This window comes from Macrobrachium rosenbergii, chromosome 51 (genome assembly GCF_040412425.1).
Source record: "Macrobrachium rosenbergii isolate ZJJX-2024 chromosome 51, ASM4041242v1, whole genome shotgun sequence".
Taxonomy (NCBI): domain Eukaryota; kingdom Metazoa; phylum Arthropoda; class Malacostraca; order Decapoda; family Palaemonidae; genus Macrobrachium; species Macrobrachium rosenbergii.
In genome coordinates, this window is record NC_089791.1 from 58,847,715 (window position 1) to 58,868,095 (window position 20,381).

General features: G+C 45.7%; 2 protein-coding genes across 10 annotated transcripts in view; one reads left to right on the forward strand and one right to left on the reverse strand.

Moving 5' to 3' along the window:
* The window catches only part of LOC136833067 (solute carrier family 13 member 2-like), a 153,139-nt gene that overhangs the window by 55,561 nt on the left and 77,197 nt on the right, over nucleotides 1-20,381 (reverse strand). The gene's annotated exons all lie outside the window — the stretch shown is intronic.
* Nucleotides 1-20,381, forward strand: part of LOC136833447 (leucine-rich repeat and WD repeat-containing protein 1-like) — a 93,205-nt gene that overhangs the window by 39,472 nt on the left and 33,352 nt on the right. The window lies entirely within an intron of this gene.

Genomic DNA, 20,381 nt, shown 5'->3' on the forward strand with positions numbered 1-20,381 from the left:
CCCTGTTAAGGGAAAATAATGAAAAAATGCTGCTGATGATTTGTATGGATTGCATTTGTAATTGGAAAGTTTGCAGCTCATACATTTTTCTGTATAAAGGAATTAAATTCCAGGATATATATACACAGGACCACACTTGTCAGACAACATTCAGATTCTCATCACTACCACACTTTTAATATCCAAAATTATAGTAAATACTGTCATCATGTTAGATTGTGAAATAATTATCCTTGCTGAATTGTATTCCAGAATTTTATCAGCTATTGTGAAAATTATTCTCTTACCAAAAGAAATACTGTATAGTGCTTATTGTAACAGATATTCAAACGTTATAATAGATATTCCAATGTTCCTTCCACACACACAGTTTGGTAATTGTCTGAATAAACTAACCTCAAGACTTCCTAATGGGTTACTGCAGACAATGACTTTAAAAGGGCACACCACCTGCTAGGGAAATATTCAGATGTGTAGCTTAAGAAATAAAAGCTCCCCCATATAAATGCTCATCATTGTGCAGTATGAAAATAATTTTTCTTTTTCATTATAGTCCTGACACTTGGCATAAGGTAGAAAGTTCAGTGGGTGATGGTGTTTGTCTTCAAAGTATATGTAGAATTCATAGATTATTGTGTCAGAGTTTCTGCCCTTCTTGAATGGGTCTGGTTGTGATGGAGGTGAACACTTAAGTGTAGTAAGGATTACTCAGGCTATTTTTATCTCGGTTGGTGAGTGAGGAGGTGGGTACCCATGATGTAGAGGGATATCACTGCAAAGCGTGCTCATGATTGAATGATAGCCATGATATATAAACCACGCTATTCACAATGTTCAGGTAACAAGGCTGCCACCCAAAATGTTCAGCTAAGAGGTGGTATCATCTGCTGGTTGACTTGTTTTGCATTAGGGCATGACATGAAGATGTCGAATGGTTGTGGGAAGAAGGAATGTCCCTTGTGTTGTATTAAGGTCAGGTTTCTTTTGTGGGACATGGAGGGCCTAAGGAGGGTATTGCCATCAGTGCACTCCTTGCAGTGCACTGTAGGCAATACTTAAGGTCCTTTGCAGCGTCCCTTCAGCCCCTGGCTACAACCTCTTTCATTCCTTTTACTGTACCTCCATTCATATTCTTTCTTCCATCTTACTTTCCACCCTATCCTAACAATTGATTCAAAGTGTAACTGCGAGGTTTTCCTCATGTTACTTCTTTTAAACCTTTTTACTGTTAATTTCCCTTTGAGCACTGAATGACCTCCTAGGTCCCAGCATTTGGAATTTAGCCTAAATTCTATAATTTATATATGTAACTTAATTACATTTCTTACAGTTTCACTCGCTGGCAGCCTAAAAGTCTTGAAATTCGTGGTAGTGCTAGTGTCGGTGTAGGTGACTAGACCCCGCCCACTTTTGGGTTAAGTGAGGAATGACTTCAGCTGAGAGCTCAATTGTTTTCTGCTGGTTCCTGACTGAAGTTCAGTTGTGAGCAGTCAGTGTAAATTTTGGCTTTCAATGCTTTTCCATTTGAGATTCTTCTTTAGGTAAAGTACTAGTAGCCTACGGCTCTGTATTTACATTTGGTTCTCTTAGCGAGACCATTATTTCTCAATTTAGGACGTTTTTCCTCAACTTGATTTTGATTATAACTACAGTTGTTGACTTGTTAGATTTAGTATGTCTGACTTTAGTGCTACTAGCTTATGCTATTGCAGCAGAGGCTTCAATACAAGACTTACTAAAGAGAAGTATGACTCTCACTCTGTATGTACAATTTAGGGGACAAGAGTGTTCAGTTGATTTAACCTATGACGAATGTTCAGAGTGGGATGCTAAAAAATAGAAGGTTTTGGGGTCTCATTTAGCAAAATTGGACAGAGATAGAAAATGTAAGGCGGCCGTGAGAGCCGAGAATAAGACAGTAGATAGCAGGACCATAGATAGTTCTGTTGATGGTAATATTCCTGCTTTATCTATGCCTGCTCCCAGTCCTTCGACTATTCAACCTGCTCCTTTACCCAGCTCCCTTGTTTCCAAACCCGACCCCCTTGCCAGCCTCAAGTCAAAACTCGTGCATGATTTTGATGTTAAAATGGTGTTAATAGTGGATGCAGTGACCCAGTTGGGTGCTTCAGTGTGTGTGTGTCCTTATGGGCAAAGTGGAAAAAGTGTTAGTGTTAATGAAGTGCCAGTGGAGGAGGCGGCTGCTTGTCCCGTCGACGCTCCTAGGTAAAGGTCACTGGCGCACTCCCCTACACATGGGAGCAGTCATACTGGAGGCCGAAGGGAGGTTGATGGGTCTGCCCAAGGGCAGTTATCCTCTCAGTCAGACCTGTTGCAACTTCCCAGGTCGCGACAAAGGATGGCTGTTGGAAAGGCATCCAGATAGAAGTGAGTAGGCTGTCCTCAAGTTCCAAGGCTTCCAGCCCTGAGAAGAGGTGCCAGTGGCACTTTAGTGATGAATCATGACCACTGAAAAGGCCCGCGGCAGATACGGTCTGCTCCCCCTCCAATGCCTTGCAAGAGATTTAGAGAGCCCCTGCAGCAGCCTTCGTGTAGTTTCTGGGATTGCCCAGAACACTTTTCTCTAGGATATCCTATGCAGGAACCCAGGTGTTCCTTTGCACCAAGACACTCCTCGTCTTCTTGTGAGCGCCCAAGAGCAGCCGACCTCCCAGCAACACCCGGATACTCATTAGCGCCCATTAGCACCTGAACCTCTAGTTACGCCCGAGTGCCCTTTATCGCACAAGCACCCTTCAGTATCCAAGCGCCCCACAGCGCCCAAGACTTCAGTACACGGATGGAGTTTGCCTTCCAAGGAATGCTCTGCACATTCTCTGACGTGTCTGGCGCTAGATGTCAAACGCTTGATGACAGCTAACCCTTCGACGCTCACTGCTGATACGATGGACCCATCACTAGCACTGATTCAGCGTCAGCTAGCTGACACCTTACGTTTGCTAAAGAGAGAGCCCTCTTACTCAGCCCAGGTTCCGCAGGAGTTGCATCTATCCCGTTTCGTTGGAGGAAGAAGGTGATTTGGATCAAGGCTCCCCTTTGACAGCTTATGCAGTTTTTTTGACGTACTTGCTGCAGAACTTTCTGGGATTCTTCTCGCCTGTGGCCCTGGCCTCCCTGGCTTTGACCTTTTTCATCAGTGATAAACCTGCCGACTCCTCCAGACTGCTGAAACTGGTGCTTTCGTCTTCTGCTAGGAAGGTTCTTAATGAGCTGGACAGTTGGCTCTCGGAGAAGAGAGAGCAGGGAAAGTTTTCATTCAGTTATCCTCCCTCTCGTCTTGTGTGATGGAGGTATTCTTCGACGACACTGGAGAAGCTCCCTCACTGGGAGTGTTTGCCTCCTCCGAGGGGGACTTCTCAGGACTTGTAGACTCATCTCGGAGGTCAGTCTTCGCTGTTGCTAAGTTAATGTTCTCCCCCCTACAGAGCTCGACTACCTTCTGAAGAATCTTTTTAGGATTTTCGAAGTGATAAGCTTCTTGGACTGGTCGGTGGGTGCATCAGCCCGTAAGATAAAGAATTGCTCTTCGCTACCTGAGGAGGTCGCTGCAGATTGGCTGAATGTCCTGTCATGCACTGATAGGGGCATCAGGGATGGCTCTCAAGAGTTAGCCTCTCTCTACGCGATGGGAGCACTGAAGAAGAGAGACCTCTGGTGCTTGTTCACCGCGAAGAGTGTCATGGCTTCTCAGAAGTCTGCCCTTTTATACTTTCTCTCGATCGCCAGCACCTCTGCCCTCAATCTACAGTCAGCGACATTTCTTCGGAGCTTCAGAAGAAAAGCACACAGGACTTTTTAGCTTGTTCAGCTAGACATCCGAGGGATTCTTCATCTACGAGTACCAGGACCATTTCTCCACTTCAGCCACTGCCCTTTCGGGCTAGCAGAACCAGAACCCCGTCAAGGCCTAGGACGAACCTGTGTTTCTCATCTCAACCTTTTAAGAAGTTCTCTTCCAAGCCCACTGCTTGGAAGTGAGGATCCTTTCCTCTATGCACCAGTAGGAGCCAGGCTCCTCCATTACTGGGAGAGGTGGGTTGTGTCAGTACTGAAACAGGGCTACTCCATCCCATTCAGGGAGAAGCCCCCATTAGTCAACACGCCCATCACGTTGACCCCCTGCTCGGTAGGATCCGAGAGGTTTTCGGCCCTTTCCAGTGAAGTTTCAGCCCTCCTCGAGAAGAGAGCCATCGAGAAAGTCAAAGAGGTCAGGATGGACGGTTTTTACAACTGTCTCTTCATAGTCCCCAAGGCGTTAGGGGGATGGAGGCCAGTACTGGACGTAAGCACCTTGAATTTCTTTGTTGAAACAAAGACAAAATTCAAGATGGAAACAAGTCACTCTGTCATGTCATCCATTCACTGGGGCAACTGGATGACAACCATAGACATGCAGGATGCCTGTTTCCACATTCCTGTACATCTAGAGTCCAGGAAGTATCTAAGATTCGTATTTCGTAACAGAGTGTGCCAGTTTATGGCTGTATGCTTCGGCCTTTCGACCGCTTCGCAAGTTTTCACCAGAGTCCTTGCTCCGCTCTCCAAGTTGCTTCATCTGTTGGGGATAAACATCTCCCTCTTTTTAGACGATTGGCTCCTTTGATTGCCGTCGAAGGAGAGGTACATGGAGGACCTTCTGAAGACCCTTCATTTAGCACAAGAGTTAGGCCTCCTAGTCAACCCCCAGAAGTCCCGGTGGTTCCATCACAGATGATTCTCTATTTGGGGATGATGATAAACTCTCAGAGTTTTCAGGTTTTCCGTCACCCAAAAGAATTCAGTTATGCCTGAAGAAAGTTCAGGAATTCCTCACCTGTCAAACCTGCTTGGCGAACCAATGGATGATCCTTCTCGGTACCTTAGCCTCCGTGGAGCAATTTGTTTCCCTAGGAAGGCTCCATATGAGAACTCTTCAGTTTTATCTGCGGGCCAGCTGGGACAGGAAAGCTCATCCCGACACATTTGTCTTTCCCATCTTGCAAGAAATAAAGGAGGATCTCTTGTGGTGGAAGTCAGAAGGCAGGCTGTCAGAAGGGAAGCCCCTTCTTCCATTAAACCCCAACCTAGACTTTTATGCAGAGGAGTTGGATCTGGGTTGAGAGATGCTTCTAGACATCCAAGAAATGCCAGGAACTAAGTCCGAGGAGTAGATTCACTGGCAGATCAACCTCAGGGTGCTGACAGCATTTGGGCTGGGCCTTCAGCATTTTGCGTCAGTAGTCCACAATCAAGTAAGGACCGTACACTCAGACAACACTACTGCCCTGACATATATAAAGAAGCAAGGGGGAACTCATTCGTTCTCCCTTTGTGAAGCAGCGAGAACTCTCCTTTTATGGGCAGACCACAACCGGACCAAGTTGGTGATACGGTTCATGCAGGGCAAACTCAGTGTCCTTGCGGACGGGTTGAGCCGTCGCAGTCAGGTGCTCCCCACAGAGTGGACTCTTCATCTGCAGGTGTGCAAGGATCTGTGGAAACTGTGGGGGAGACCTCTTATAGATCTGTTTGTGACGTCCGAGAACCATTGTCCACCAGTCTTTTGTTCATCAGTACCAGACCCTCTAGCATGGGCAACGGATGCCATGTTGCAAGATTGGTCAAACAAGGATCTCTACACCTTCCCACTGCTTTGCATGATATGGGAAGTCCTCAACAAGTTCCACAACCACACAAACGTCACTGTGACTCTAGTGGCCCCATTCTGGCCACAGCAGGAATGGTTTCCGGATCTCTTCAAGCTGCCGACAACTTCCCAAGGTTATTACCACAGAGACCAAGTCTGCTCAGACAGCCCCACTTCAGGCAGTTCCACCAAGGATTGTCCACTCTGGCCCTGAAAGGGTTCAGACTGTCAGGAAACTCCTCAGACAGAAGGGGTTTTCAAGAGCAACTTCAGAAACGATTGCAAAGTGTAGACGCCTCTTCCGACAAGGTCTATCAAGCCAAGTGGACAGTCTTTAGAGCTTGGTGTAGAAGATGACATCTCATCTTCTAAGACGTCTGTAGCAGACATTCCTGATTTTTTCCTGTATTTGAGGACATCTATGGGCCTTTCCTCCTCTACGATCAGAAGATACAGGGCTATGCTGAGTTCGGTGTTTCAGCACAGAGGACTGGATCTCTCAGCTAATCAAGACCTATCGTACCTCATAAAATCCTTTGGTACCTCCAAATCCAAGGGGCAAGAGGCCATCTCTTGGATTTTGGACATAGTTTTGAAGTGGCTCTCATGAACCTCGCTTTGAGCCTCTTTGTTCTGCTTTGCTACAAGATCTTACCAGGAAGACTTTTTCTTGTAGCATTAGCAACTGCCAAAAGGGTCAGTGAGGTGCAAGCTCTTGACAAGTAGTCGGATTTTCCCAAGGTGATGCCAAATATTCATTCACCCTGGGCTTTTTAGCTAAAAATGAAGACCCGACCAAACACTGGCCTCTTTCCTTCACTATTAAAAGCCTGATGGAAATACTGGGCCCAGATGTGGAGGAGAGAGTTCTGTGCCCAGTAAGAACACTGAGGTACTACTTGTATAGAACGAAGATGATTGGAGGTCCTTTGAGTAATTTATGGTGGTCGGTTAGAAATCCATCCCGCCAGAGAGGGAATTAACCCTGTGGAGGGCTATACATAAAACCAAACAAAATGAACAAAGTGCCCTGTTGAAAAAGAGCTTGTCTTTCTTCTTGAAGGATCTGATCTCTGAAGCCCATTCTCAGATTGGAGAAGAGGCTTTAATGTCCGTCAGATCTAAGGCTCATGAGATCAGAGCGGTCTCCACATCATTAGCCTTTAAGCACAACCTATCCTTATCATCAGTTCTTCAAGCAACTTACTGGGGGGTGTAAGTCTATCTTCGTGACCCATTATCTTTGTGATGTGGAAACCACTTTTGAAAATTGTAGCTCTTCAGGGCCGTTATCTGTGGCTGGCATGGTGTTGGGGAGGAAGCGTAGGAAGCTTTTCTTTCCTCCTTTTCTCTTCGCCTTGAACTTAGGTGTTGAGTCGTAAGGGGAGCCTGGGGGTACTATGTACCTGGAGACCCACCAGTCTTAGTTTTAATGGATGGGTGTGGTTTTGTATTTTATGGTGTAGGTACTATTCGTGTTAATGATTCTAGTCATTTGGTTTGTCAGTAATGTGCCCAGGGCAGGGGTAATTGGCTGCTTGTATACTTTGTTACTCACTTGGTTCATCCCTTGCTGCAAAGTACCCACTAATGTAGAGGTGTGTATGGCCAACTTTCCACACCCTACGTGGTTAAGATGAGCTCTGGCCAGAGGCAGTATCTACCTGCAGCAGCTCTCTTACCTGGTAAGGAACAACAAGCATTGTACCAATGTTATTAAGTTGTATTCTCTAATTCATTATCATCCATAATGTTTTAGGGTAGAAAAAATCCATATATCCCACCTCTGTGTCAATTTGGGATTCAGCAGTGTAATTACAGGCAGCCTCCGGTTAACGTCGGGCTCGGTTAACAGCGATCCAGTTTTATGGCGCTTGTCTAGCGACGAAAATCGGCAATTTTTGGGGCCGAAAATCGCCGATTTCTGCTTTTCGGCGCCGATAATTGGGTATTGGAGCCGATACATACCTAACAGAGGCACTGATAACTGAAAATCGGCGCTTTTTGGTGCTGATAACCCGCGAAAATCGCCGAAATCGCCGATTTTCGGTTAGTGGTGATTTTCGGTTATCATCACACCCTCAGAAACGGAACCCCGCCGATAACCGGGGACTGCCTGTACTGGGTAAGTTACAAATATAAAAATGACATTTGTTCCGACACGATATACAAACCATCAGTCCTTTACGTTAGGAATTACCTACAGCAAAGCTGGACACAGCCGTTAAACTCTTGAACAAAGCGGTTAGGCAGTAACTACTGCCAGATAGACGGGAATACCCGCCTGCCCGGATGTAAACATTCCAGTTTGCTTTCGGCCGTCATGCGTTGCAGACATGTTTTCGGATCTCTTTGCTTGACTGCCGTTAAGCTCTTTGTTATCCCGGTGAGATCTTTCTGTATTTTTGTGTATATATTGTGTGTGTTTGATATTTATTAATACAAACCCATGATTTGTGATAACTTTGCATAAGCCATCATTCCCATGCGTCTGTGTCTCGGGTTTGATGGCCAAGGGCGTATTTAGAGGGGCGTAACCAAGTGGTAATGCTTCTCTTCCAGTAGCCCTTTATTTAGATACTGAAGGCATTCCCCTGTACATTTGGAGATATTAGTTGCGACGTAATATCTTTGCTCCCCTTCATTTATCAGGACGTAAGAGTTCTCTTCCCTTTTTGGGCTCCCGCCCTCCATGTACAAGGGCATGTCTACTTCCTTCCTACCTGTGCTGAGTGTTGTTTTTGCCGCCTGCACTATAGAGAGTTGCGGCGGGGAGGTTGCAGGTGTCGTCGGTAAGTTCTGGTTCCACGGCACCCTTGGTGGCCTCCCCTCCTTCCTTCTTTCTCCCTGTAAGTTCTTCCTTATCTCTCCTTTGGTAGAGATCTCTCCTTTGCCCTCTTTGCTCGCCTGTCAGGCGAAGACTGCAAGGAGGGGTGGAGGCCGCTGGCGGTTGGGTGACCTCTTCTAAGGGCCCCCCCTTTCGTTGCGTAGGGCAGTTCCCCTCGTAGCGAGAGGAGTCTCCCTCTACTAATCATCTTTGCTTTTTCTTTCAGGTTGACAGTGAGCATCGCAGGCACAGCAGTAGTGGGCTGGATATCTCAGAGGATATCTTGCATGAAGGAGTCCCGACGTTCATTCAGTGTTGCTTTGAGATCGACCACAGGACCTGGTTGGAATGGCATAGTTCCACATCGGGATCGTTCTGACTCTGTTCCTGCTGATGTGGATCGATTGCTGTCATTGCTGGCCTTCATGTATACTGTGGCACTGCCTCTGGCATATCGGTGGTCCATCTGCTCCTGCTGTTTCCTGTGTTATGCTTCTGTTAACTCGATGACAGTCTCTGGGCGGCTCTTCCTGGTCTCTTGCCGCAGCCGTCATGATCGTTCCTGTCACTGCTGGTGACGTTCATGTGATGTTCCTGGCTGTTCTTGTAGCTCCTGCCTTCTGAACTGCTTTCGTAGCTCCTGCATCGGCTGTCCTGATTGTGCCTGCTGCTTCTCCTGGTGGTCGTGTCCTGGGCCGCTTCCGTTGCATTCCTGCCTAGCTGTCCTGGAGGTTACGATGTCTGCCATCCTGTAGAAGATGTTGGAGTGAAGGTGACGGAAGTCGCCCCGTGGAAGTGATGTTCCTGGCCGTTGCGATGGCTCCTGCCTTCCGAACTGCTTCTGTAGCTCCTGCATCGGCTATCCTGATCGTGTCTGCTGCTTCTCCTGGTGGTCATGTCCTGGGCTGCTTCCATTGTGTTCCACCATCCTGTAGAAGATGGAGTGAAGGTGAGGGAAGTCATCCTGTAGAAGTAGCCAACATCTTCAACTTATCTTCGATTTCATCTTCTGCTGCCTCTTCCCTTCCTCTCCTGAGGTTCGAAGGGATTCCGGGAGCTGGACAGACCTCCGTCGGCCGAAGGAGAGGAAGGCTGCTTCTTTCCCCTTGATGCCCTTGGATGTCTAGGGACTGCTCCCTTCCGAGGGGGCAGTGGGTCTCTCGTTGGCTCTTCCCAACCTTCAGGTTAGGAAGCCGATTTGCATACCCCTGGGTTTTGTGTTTTGGGAGCTGTGGGCGCACAGACCTCAGTTTGCAATCCCATTCCCAGTCCTAGAGGTTCCTTCTCTAAGACGGGGGCTGCTTTGGGCGCTCATTCGCGAGCCACTCCGAGTGCTCGAGATTCGGTGGAATATTGAATATCCCGATCTGGTTTGGAGAGTACTCTCCCCGGCCCAGTTTGGGAGCAGTGCGAGAGAAATGGCCGAGGCACCCAGGTGTCTCAGCTCTTCCTGCCAGCACCACAAGCGCTCCCCGAGTGCTTACCAGTGCTCGGTCGGGTTCCCAGCCTGGTGTCTCGATCCTATCGGTTTGAACATCAGAAGAAGCAGGGAAGAGATTCCCTTCGGGACTCCTGCGGGACTTCTAAGGGACTGACTCTCTTCTGGGAGACAAGTTTCTCTCGTTGGCTCCTCCCGCCCTTGGGTGGAACCAGTTCGCAGTCCCCTGTAGGGTCTGGAGTTTCGGTTGCCGTGGGAGCGCAGCCTCGAGAGGCCGTGCCCTCGTTGCCAGTCTTAGAAATCTGCGTCTAAGACTGGTTCTGTGCCTGGCTCTTTTTGATTTCTTAGGAAAACGAAAGCAGCCTCTCCCGATTTTCGGGAGTCTTGTGGGTCGCTCGAATCCTATGAATCACGAGTGCTCTCCTGACGAGAGGCACAGGACGAGAGAAAGTGCCAAGACACCCAGGTGTCTCAGTGCCGGGACACCCAGGTGTCTGGGTGCCAAGATGCCGGGTGTCTGGGTACCGAGATGCCAGGTGTCTCGACACTGCCCGCCAGCTGTTTTGGTTGCTTGGCCGGGTTTTCATCCTCGTGTCTTGAACCTTAGGGTTCGAGCATGCAGGATAGCAGACACAGAATTCCCCTTTTAACCTTCTTCTCGAGGGGTCTTGGCCTCAAAGGAGTTTAGAGTTCGAGAAACTAGCAACAGTTCACGGCAGACGAGTTCTGCCCTGTCCAGTTCCGATTGTGTTCGCGCGATCGGCTTGGTTCGGCTCGCTCGGCTTGCTCGCCCTGCCCAGGCCCTGGTCACGCTTGCGAGAATGGCTCGGCTCGCCCCACCTGCCTCCCAGTCCACCGTATACCACCCAGGCTGGATTGTGTTCGCGTGATTGGCTCTGTTCGGTGCAGCTCGGCTCGTCCCCACTCGGTTTTTCCAAATCGGGTTCTCGGCTCTGTTCAAGTGAGCTTTCTGCTCGTCCCAGGAAAGGGCTTTGCCACAGCACAAGTGCTCGTCTTCCCCTGTGTGGCATTAATCTCCTTCAGTTGATTGTCGCTCACTGTCCAACTCTCCTGCTGGTCTTGCTGGCAGGACAGGTAGGGGTACTCTTTCTCCTCACCTGTTCTCTCTTCCTCTTGGTTGTTCTGAGAGGCGCAAGACGGACTGAGAGAGCTCCGACGAATTTGTCTTCACAGTTCGGCTGCCTGGCGTGCTTTGGGTGTTGATCCCCCGATTGTCTCGTAGTACAACCAGGTAGCCGAGGAGGGTTTCTTGGGATCTGTCAAGGTCTCCCTCCAAGAAGAGAGGTACAGGAGTTTCACGCTTCGGAAGCAGCGAGGGTCTTCCTCTTCAAGTTGTGATCGCCCTCGTTTTTTGGAGAACTTCGCGCTGATTTGTCAGTGTGAGGATCCCCGGGACAGGTCTGTGGCTCCCCCAATGAATAATCTTCATCACTCGCAACCCTTGCACTTCCTGAGGGGCCGAGAGTGTCGGGCAGCCACGGTCCTTGCTTCCGATAGAGTTCTCTACCAGATGAATTCTTTTCTTTGAAGGAGTTCATTCAGGTCGAGACACCAAGCTTCTCCCCTGCCTCGACAGAGTACAAATTCTTCTTGCCTAGGAGGGTCTTGCTGACTGCAGTTCTGTGGGCAATTCTGGTGCTAAGAAGAAGGACTTTGTCCCAATTCGGATCTCTGGTTTCGTAAGTCCCGAGTTGGCGTGAGCTGTAGGAACGAACCTTTACTTGGTTCTGCCTTTCTCTTTCAGAGAATTTGCCAGATACCTCGGTAATCAAGGTTCGTACCAGGGCACTGCCTTGTCCTTTGGACAATGGCCAAGACCTTGGGGTCTTAGTCATCTCGACTTGACCTTGAGTTCAAGCCAGCCCCCCCTCAACTCCTAAGAAGTCCCAGGCTTCAGAAGAAGATTGCAGAACACATAGCCCTCTTCTTCCCTTCTAGGAAAGTGCGCATGACTGTGTCTCTCTCCACCCTCTTTTCCATAAGGGAGGAGGGAAGAAAGGAAGAGAGAAAGAAGTATCGATCTGGAAGAAGTTCTCCTACTGCTGATGCCTGGGTGAAATGATACTTATCGAGTCTCTGGAGCTGGCAGCGACATTGCCGAGAACTGGGAATGGATTCCTTCAGAAGTATCTGTTTTCCTTGGGTTCGGCAATTCTTTTCAGCAAACTTCCATCCCGCTTCCTCTCGTGCTCCCGATTCGGGAAATGCCAGCCCGGCTAGAGCTAATTGTCTCAGTACCCTGTCATCTTGCAGAAGCTTGCCCATGAAGGAGAATGGAGGTCTGCTTCCATTCCTCCGTCCTTCTTTCCTCTTCAAAGTATGAGGAAAGAGTTAGGCTAATGCTTGATTGAAGGAACCTTCGAATATGCTTGCATATTCCCCTCACATCTTGTGTCTACTTCCAGATTCACCGATCAAGGAATAGGTGCACACGTGTAAGGCTTTGTCTTGAAGTTGTGTGACTTAAGACGATTAGTACCTTCTCATCAACATCCTGGACTCAAGGCAGCCTTTTGGCCTTCCGAGAATTCAGGATGAGTTTTGTGACACTCAGTGGTTTTGTAAACCACAGAGGGAATCGTTTTTTCCCCGTTTTATATGTCGACGTTTGCAGGTACTTGGGTGTTCTATAGCACACTCGACAGCTCAATTAGCCAGATGCATTCCGGTGGGGATGTATTGGTAGGCGAGCTTAGCCTCGGGTTTGAGTGATCAGGACGGAACGTGCTGTTCACTCTTTTCTTCATGAAGATTCACGAAGAGACTGCTCGACTGAGAGATCCCTACCATCTTTCTGTTGCCTTCCTGAACAACAAAGTCAGTAGTTTTTCTCGCTCCTTCATACCAGAACCAGGGGCCGCTATGGTGAGGCATGCTGTCTTTTTGGGAAAAATCGATATCTACGTTTTTCCTTTCATATGTGTCTGTTTCGCTAGGGGTTCACAAGCATTGCTCACCCCGAGTTACAAGCGAATGCGGGAAGACTTTGCCTTTCGCCCGAACTGATAGCTCTGCTTCTGAGGCATCAAGAAGAGTTCTGCTTGACCCAACCTCCTGTAGCAGCTACACTAGACGCGGTTCTTCAGGCAGTACATCCCTGTGTGTTCAGGACTGGGAGACCCTCCAGGTTTCCTTGCAAGCATAGGCTTTCTCACCGAGCGGCAACGGATATAGCTGAATATCTCTTGAAGTCCTATGCAACACTGTCCCAGGGACTGGATCCGTCTTCGTTGGTGGGTATAGGCTTTCTTGCTGAGCGGCAACGGATATAGCTGAATATCTCTTGAAGTCCTCTGCAACACTGTCCCAGGGACTGGATCCATCTTCGTTGGTGGGTGTCGTTGATGGAACTTCTTCTCTGGTCAGAGCCACTCTTCAAGTCTGGACTTCCTCGTCTTCGCCGCCGAGGGTTGCTTATCTCCCTTTCATTTGTGAAGAACGTAGGCCCTTGTGACCTAGTCTTCTATCTGAAGTAGCCTTCTTCTCCTCAGTCGAGATTTAGCTACAGATGAGAAGCTTCGTCGGTCTTGCTGTCCCAGGGAACTGTTCCATGGGTGGCATGTGACTCTCTTTTAGGGTTCCTGTCCCGTGCTCTGCATGCACCCTTACAAGAGTCGTCGGATAGAGATGTGCCCTCTTAGGACTATCTCTCATCTCGCTCTGGCCTTGGCGTAGAAGATGGAAGAACAGGTGAAGGGGGTCAATACCTCGACTCCTCCATGGATGTCGTAGGTGGACTCCAAATGCATCGGCATCTATTGTCGGGTTTGAGTCCTTCTTGTTCTCGTCCTCCTTGGACTTGGTGTCGATGATCCAGATCAGTCGTTACTTTGTCCTATTAGGGAGCTGTGGTACTTTCCGAAAAGGCTTGACATTCATAACCTGGATGTTGTCGACGTTTTCACTAGTACTATCTCTCCCAAGGAAGAAGTGTCTAGGACACATCTTTCTCTTGGCTTCGTGAAGCGATCGAAGGAGGTACTCGGCAGCTGGCGATGATGATACCGGTACTTTCCACACGAGGGCTCACGAAGTCAATGGCTTGGTCCATCCCTCATTTTCCGGAAGTTTCTGTCAGTCTGGAAGCAAGACTTGGTCTCAGACTACACTCTTGTCTTCCTGTAGACTACACTCTTGTCTTCCTGTAGTCTTGCCCACAGGCCCTTGGAAACTTTTTTCTTGGTCCTGTGGTGGCTGCTCAACAAGTTGTGTTTTCTTACCCGGCTCCTTCAAGATGGACTAGTAGCATCTTGCCTAAGGTCTTGGTTCTGGAAGTGAGAAGGATACCGAGAGTGACTGGTCTCTCTTTTCCTCCTTCCCTGTCCTCCTACTTCTCCTCCATTGGGATAAGAATAGGACTCGAACCAATACGTGCTGGATCTGGCGTCTGATGTGGTAAGACTACACATCGAGCACCTATTCTATTTTTCTTCTAGAATCATACAAGCAGTAACACTCCTTCCTCTAGCAAGGGGAGGAAGGCAAGACTGGCAATAAGGGAAACCCTGTCTCTGGTTTTCCTTACTGCATCTGACTCTAGATTCTTCCCAGCCTATTTCATATGAGGTATGTTTCCTCACTCATGCGAAAAGGTCCAGTATCTGACATTTGATCTTGCAGTTCCTAAACTCCGATTAGTATGTCAGAGGCACGGTACTCCTCCTCGCTCTTTTGACCAGGAGGAGTAGCCCAGGTGTGCAGAACTCCAGTCAGTTCAAGAGACTCGCTCAGATTCCTCCCTCCAACCAGTGAGTCTTCCTAATATAAAGGACCGACGATTTGTATATCATGTCGGAACAAATCACAATTTTTAAAAGTAAATTGTATTTTTCCTAACTATACAAACCTGAGGTCCTTTACATTACATATTATGCCCGCCTCATGCCACCCCTCAATCTGAACCTGGACCGAAAGGCAAACTGGAATGTTTACATCCGGGCAGGCTGGTAGTCCCGCCTACCTGACGGTAGTTACTGCCTAACCACCTTGTTCAAGAGTTTGTCTGTGTCCAGCTTCACCATAAGTAATTCTTAATGTAAAGGACCTCAGGTTTGTATAGTTAGGAAAAATACAATTTACTTTTAAAAATTGTGATTTTTATGATAAAATAAAGTTTTATGTATATTTACCAAGTAATTACGAATCAAAGCCCTCCCTCCTCCCCTCATATGGAAAGAAGGGCAAAAACAATTGAGCTCTCAGCTGAAGTCGTTTCTCTCTTACCCCTAAAGTCGGTGGGGTCTAGTCACCTACACTGACAGTAGTGCTACAACGAATTTTAAAATTTTTAAGCTGCTGGTAAGTGAAACTGTAAGAAATGTTACTTGGTAAGTGTATATAAAACTTTATTTTATCATAAAAATGTCATTCCTATTCTATTCCATAGGCATGCTTGGTTGGGTGCATTGCTATTGTATCAGAACTTTGGACAAGGGTATTGTGGGTCAAGGAAGTGTTCTGTGCTTGAGACATGCTTTTTGATGGCATCTTTCTGGTTATGGCAGGAGATACATTTTGAGAGGTACATGGTGGTCATACCTATGTGTTTGCCAGGAACTAGTACTTCAGTCTACATGAAAACTACAGACCTTGGTCTTTGCTTGAGTAGGGAAGATGCTATGAACAACATAAGGTCATCACTTTTGACATCTACTGTATTAATGTCAGAAGGGTCCTCTCTCACACACATGGCAAATTGGAGAGAGTATCCCAAGTACTCATGAATAATGGGTACTCTTAATAGATGTGACTGGGTTATTTAAAAAGATAAAAACTTTTGTTACCACCAAACACCCCCTCCCTTCCCAGCACAGCTGCCCTTCTGACATCAAGGTATAAGGAAGATGAATGTGCCACTTGTTGGATGTGTCAGCTAACATCATCCCTGTGGGTCCAGACAAGAAGATTAACTTGGTAATCTACTGTAGCAACAGGAAAACTGCCAACCTGATAATGCAACCACTTGAAGAGGACCAATGTAGTCTACCACTTGCGCAGTCTGTGGTTGTCTTGGCAATTACATAGGTATGACCACTATGTACCTCTCCATAACCAGGATGGTGTAATCAAGAAATACATCTCAAGCACACAACACTTCCTTGACCCATGATGCCTTGTCAGCAGCATCAGTACAATAGCTAGTGTGCCCAACCAAAAACATGTATGCATCCTAGAGGCCTTCCATATCCTACAGGAGAAACCTGGCCTGAATACTACGCAACCATGCAATTCCCTGAAGCCTCTCTCCTGATGCACAACATTAAGTCACCCACTGGAGGATGACATCAACCACACTTTGGCCCGCCATTCTGGGCAGTAGCAGTAACCTGACCTTCGTGCATAAAAAAGTGCTTTATGTCTCATGGCCATTAGCTAATCATGAGCAGGCTTTGCAGTGAACATGGTTGACCTCCATAATGCTTGTCAGCTGAGATAAAAAAGACGTTAGTCCCCTTTAATCCATTAAAGTATTCACCTCTGTTGTAACCATAACCCTTCAAGAAAGGTAGAAACCTTGATGTGGTACTCTGTGGAACTCCACTTTTACTCTAAGGACAGCCACTGCTGCCCACTGGACTTACTCCCTTCTGGCACCAATTTCGCCTGTGAAGTTTTGTATGCGTAAAGTATCCATATTTTGCTTATTTCACACTATTTCTCACTATGAAGCATGAATATCAGCCATTTACTCTTCTACTTGTGTGCCACAAAGAAAGAAGTACAGTAATAAGAAAAATAAGTTACATGTAGATTAAATTTTACTGATGCAGCCACAGTGTTTAACCAGACACTATATACAATATTACCCTTATATACACAATAGTACCTGGGTAAGTATTTTATGGCTACCTGTGATTTGGATTTTACAATATCTTCTAATTTAGGGAAGAAATTCCTTCCCAGGTGTCTGGAGTTGTTTATTTGAAATTAGTGTCACAACTGACACTGTGATGGTATTTCCTCTTTCTCTTCCATTGGGAGGGAAAAATGTGCCGGGAATATTCAACTTTTGTAAAAGTTCTAGAATACTTTCTTCACCATTGCTGTTATTAAGGACTACAGTAATTGTTTTTGTCAGCTGCTTATTTCATAAGGAAATGGTTTCATTTATAATTATATCAGACCTGGTACAAATAAACATTACTATTGAAATGTGGAAATGAAATGCTATTTTTTTTATGGAAGAAACATTGTAAATATCAGTTTCATTCTCCTGTTGGTGTCATACTGTTATCTGTTTTATTAATTTCTTGTATTTGCTCATAATCATTTGTCATTTACATTGTAACCTTAGTGTGAAATAAGAGTTCTATGATTATGATCAGCCTACCACTTAGTTTTCCTTCTTGTTACTTATTATTTAAATTACCATAATTTTAAAGTTTCTAATTGTCAATATCAGTGGCGCAACCTGGGTTGTCAAGTCCAGTGTTGAACCCCTTACCCCCAAACAGATGTGTTTTAAGATAATATTGAAATAATTAAAGTAAAATGCATTTAATGCTAGTGTCAAATTCATATTAAACTGTATTGCATAAACAATTATGATTACGTAAATAAGAGTTTTGATTGCTAGTACAGGCAGTTTTTCGATGGTTCATGACGTCCAAGGTTCACGCTTTTTCAAATATATTCATCAGAAATTATTTGACGACGCATGTTCCGGGTTACGATCATTACGCCCGATCCTCGGAAGAAATTTGGCCCCAAAACGGCAGAATAATCATAATTTGAAGGTTTTTTTGATGTAAAACTCAATAATAATGCAGTTTTCGTTTTCAATGCACCCAGAGCATTAAAAGTAAGGTTTTCTTATGATTTTTGACGATTTTACGATTTTCGGTTTACGACGATTTTCGGGTTTTAGAAGAACGGAACTTCCTTCATAACTGGGACCGTTATACTCAAATTTATTCAGAATCACCTAGTTTTCACTTTTGCAAATTATTAAAAATCAGTATTGAAATCTACATTTAAATCTCTCAATTGACAGTTATTGCTGGGCTACTCAGTCTCTTGGCTCATTGTAGATCTCTGATATGATTTAATTAATCTAAGTTTTAGGAAACTTATCTAAAGCTATCCATTTAGCAATCTACTCATTAAGATTGGCTTCCTTATACAAGATAGTGTGGTATTGAAGGAAATTTATTTTAGCTATCATAGCTGCAGCATTCAACTCTGTGTACTTAGCACATATGTTTGAATTTTTTTATTGACAAAATCATCTTTTTCAATATCCAACAATGACAAAATCATCTTTTTCAATATCCAACAATGACAAAATCATCTTTTTCAATATCCAACAATGTCTGTATTTGCGGAAAAGCACATTGATGGTGAAGCATATTCATCTGTACTGTATGTTTTGTAATTTCTGTCTTGAGCTCATCAATTACTCTCGGTTGTTCTCTGCTTGTTTCTTTTACTAGGTCAAGCCAGCATGACACCTCTGCTCACCAGGCATCTTTTTGTGTCTTCCAACTCTTCTCTCTGTAGAAATGTACATTTTGCACTTCTGCAGAGCCTCCTCAGTTGCTATTGTCACTAGACTGTCTTATTTTTCCTGGTGAAATAGAGCTAATGCTTTCAACTTTTGCACACACTATCCAAGTGCAAGTCCCTCTTGTTACAGGTAAATTTGAACATCATTTATTTTGTTTAGTACGGGCCTCCAAAATTCTAAGAATGAGAAAAAAAATTATAGGTCATGGTGCAAACTAACAGACTTCCTGCATCACCTTTGGTTTCAGAGGTTTATTCTGGCCCATCTCTCAACACATCTAAACCTTGTGTTATTTCCTTGGGGTGCTCAACGAGTATATTTATAGCTTCACCTTCTATTTCCTTGGGATGCTCAGCAAGTACATGTACAGCTTCATGCTTTGAACTCTATATTGTGTCACATAGCTTTTTGTGAACTGGTACAAGTTCTTTGAGAACATAACTCCAATGGCTGGAGCTTGAGAAAATGTGTACACCTTTTCCACAGTGCCAAAGAAAGTCATCCTTTGTTCCAGCACCAACTGCATGCTCACCAGCATGACACAAACACTGCTTTTTTTATTCATAGCCATAATACTTCTCCATACATCACTAATGTGTCCAGCCATAGTTGTGGCTTTGTTGTATCCTTGGCATTACTCAGCGTAGCTGCTAAAATAACGGTAATACTATATATGTAATAAAAATAACAGGTTTTGACTTACGAAAAACCTATTTTTGGTAGTCGCTGTTGAGTCCTCGAGTTACCTTCCATGGTCTACCAGAGCTCCATGGTGACCAAACTAATATCAAAGAATTCTCTTCTAGTTGGTCTTTTTGGCCAGGTATTGTGTCATAATGATTAACATTATAACACGTGATAGAGTATATAATGGGCTCAGAGATAAGAGGGCACTTTCCTTTATCTTCAGCGAAGCTGAACCCAGTTTTTCCAGCGTCAAAAGAACCTGCAAAAAAGAGAAGTGACTGTTGCGCATACTCACCCACCCTCTTGTTTACAACCAGGCCGTTAAAAGACCAAGGAGCCATTACTCTGTTGGCCAATGCAAGATTGATCCCTTGCCCAAATCCCATGTCTTTTCGTCAGGGAAGTGGGAGGTTTTTGAGGACTCAACAGCAACTATCAGAAATAGGTTTTCCCCATGTCAAAACCTGTTTTTTGATAGCTTAGTTGCTTGTTGTATCTTCAAGAAGCTTTACAAAGAAATTGGCAGATGACAAAAAAGGCTTAAGCTCTCACTTTTTAATCTCAGCACCCCAAAGGAAATAACATTTCTGGTCCGAGGTCAAGCCACAGATTTCAAGTCCCATTATTCCAAATACTCTTCAGATTATGGCACCAAGGAACAAGAAACTATACACGAACTTACGTTTTAGGATGTAGTTCTACAGTGGCTTACCTAAGCATGCTGGATTTGGTTGCAGTACTGTCGCCCCTCTCCCAGCGATAATTAGCATACTCACAATCAATAAGACCCCTAGTTTTCTGCCGTAGCACCTAGGGGTTAAGACTAACCATGCCACCTACTGATACACAGTGTAGCCAAATTTTTTTCGAGCACGTGGCAATAATTTTAACTGATGACTACCCTGTAAATTCGGAGACCTCTTCGAAAGAGACATTTCTGAAGAAGGCCAAGACGTACCTACTTTCCTAACCTCGTGTGACTTAGGAAAGGAGTGTGGATTTGCCTTTTTAATGAGAAACACTACAATCATTCTCAGCCTTTGTGCTAGGGTGTAGAAAAATAGGACCTTCTGGGATGTTTGCTGTGACTTCTAGGTAAACCTTAAGTGCTGGAACCGGGCATAATGTCTTGTCTGCTAAATTGAGTTTTCTTATAAGAATGGATTTCCTTTTTAAAGGATCCTTATCCTTGGCCAGGGATGATGGGCCAGGGGACAATAATAATTGATGGTCAGCTATTTGCGTGATGCAACGT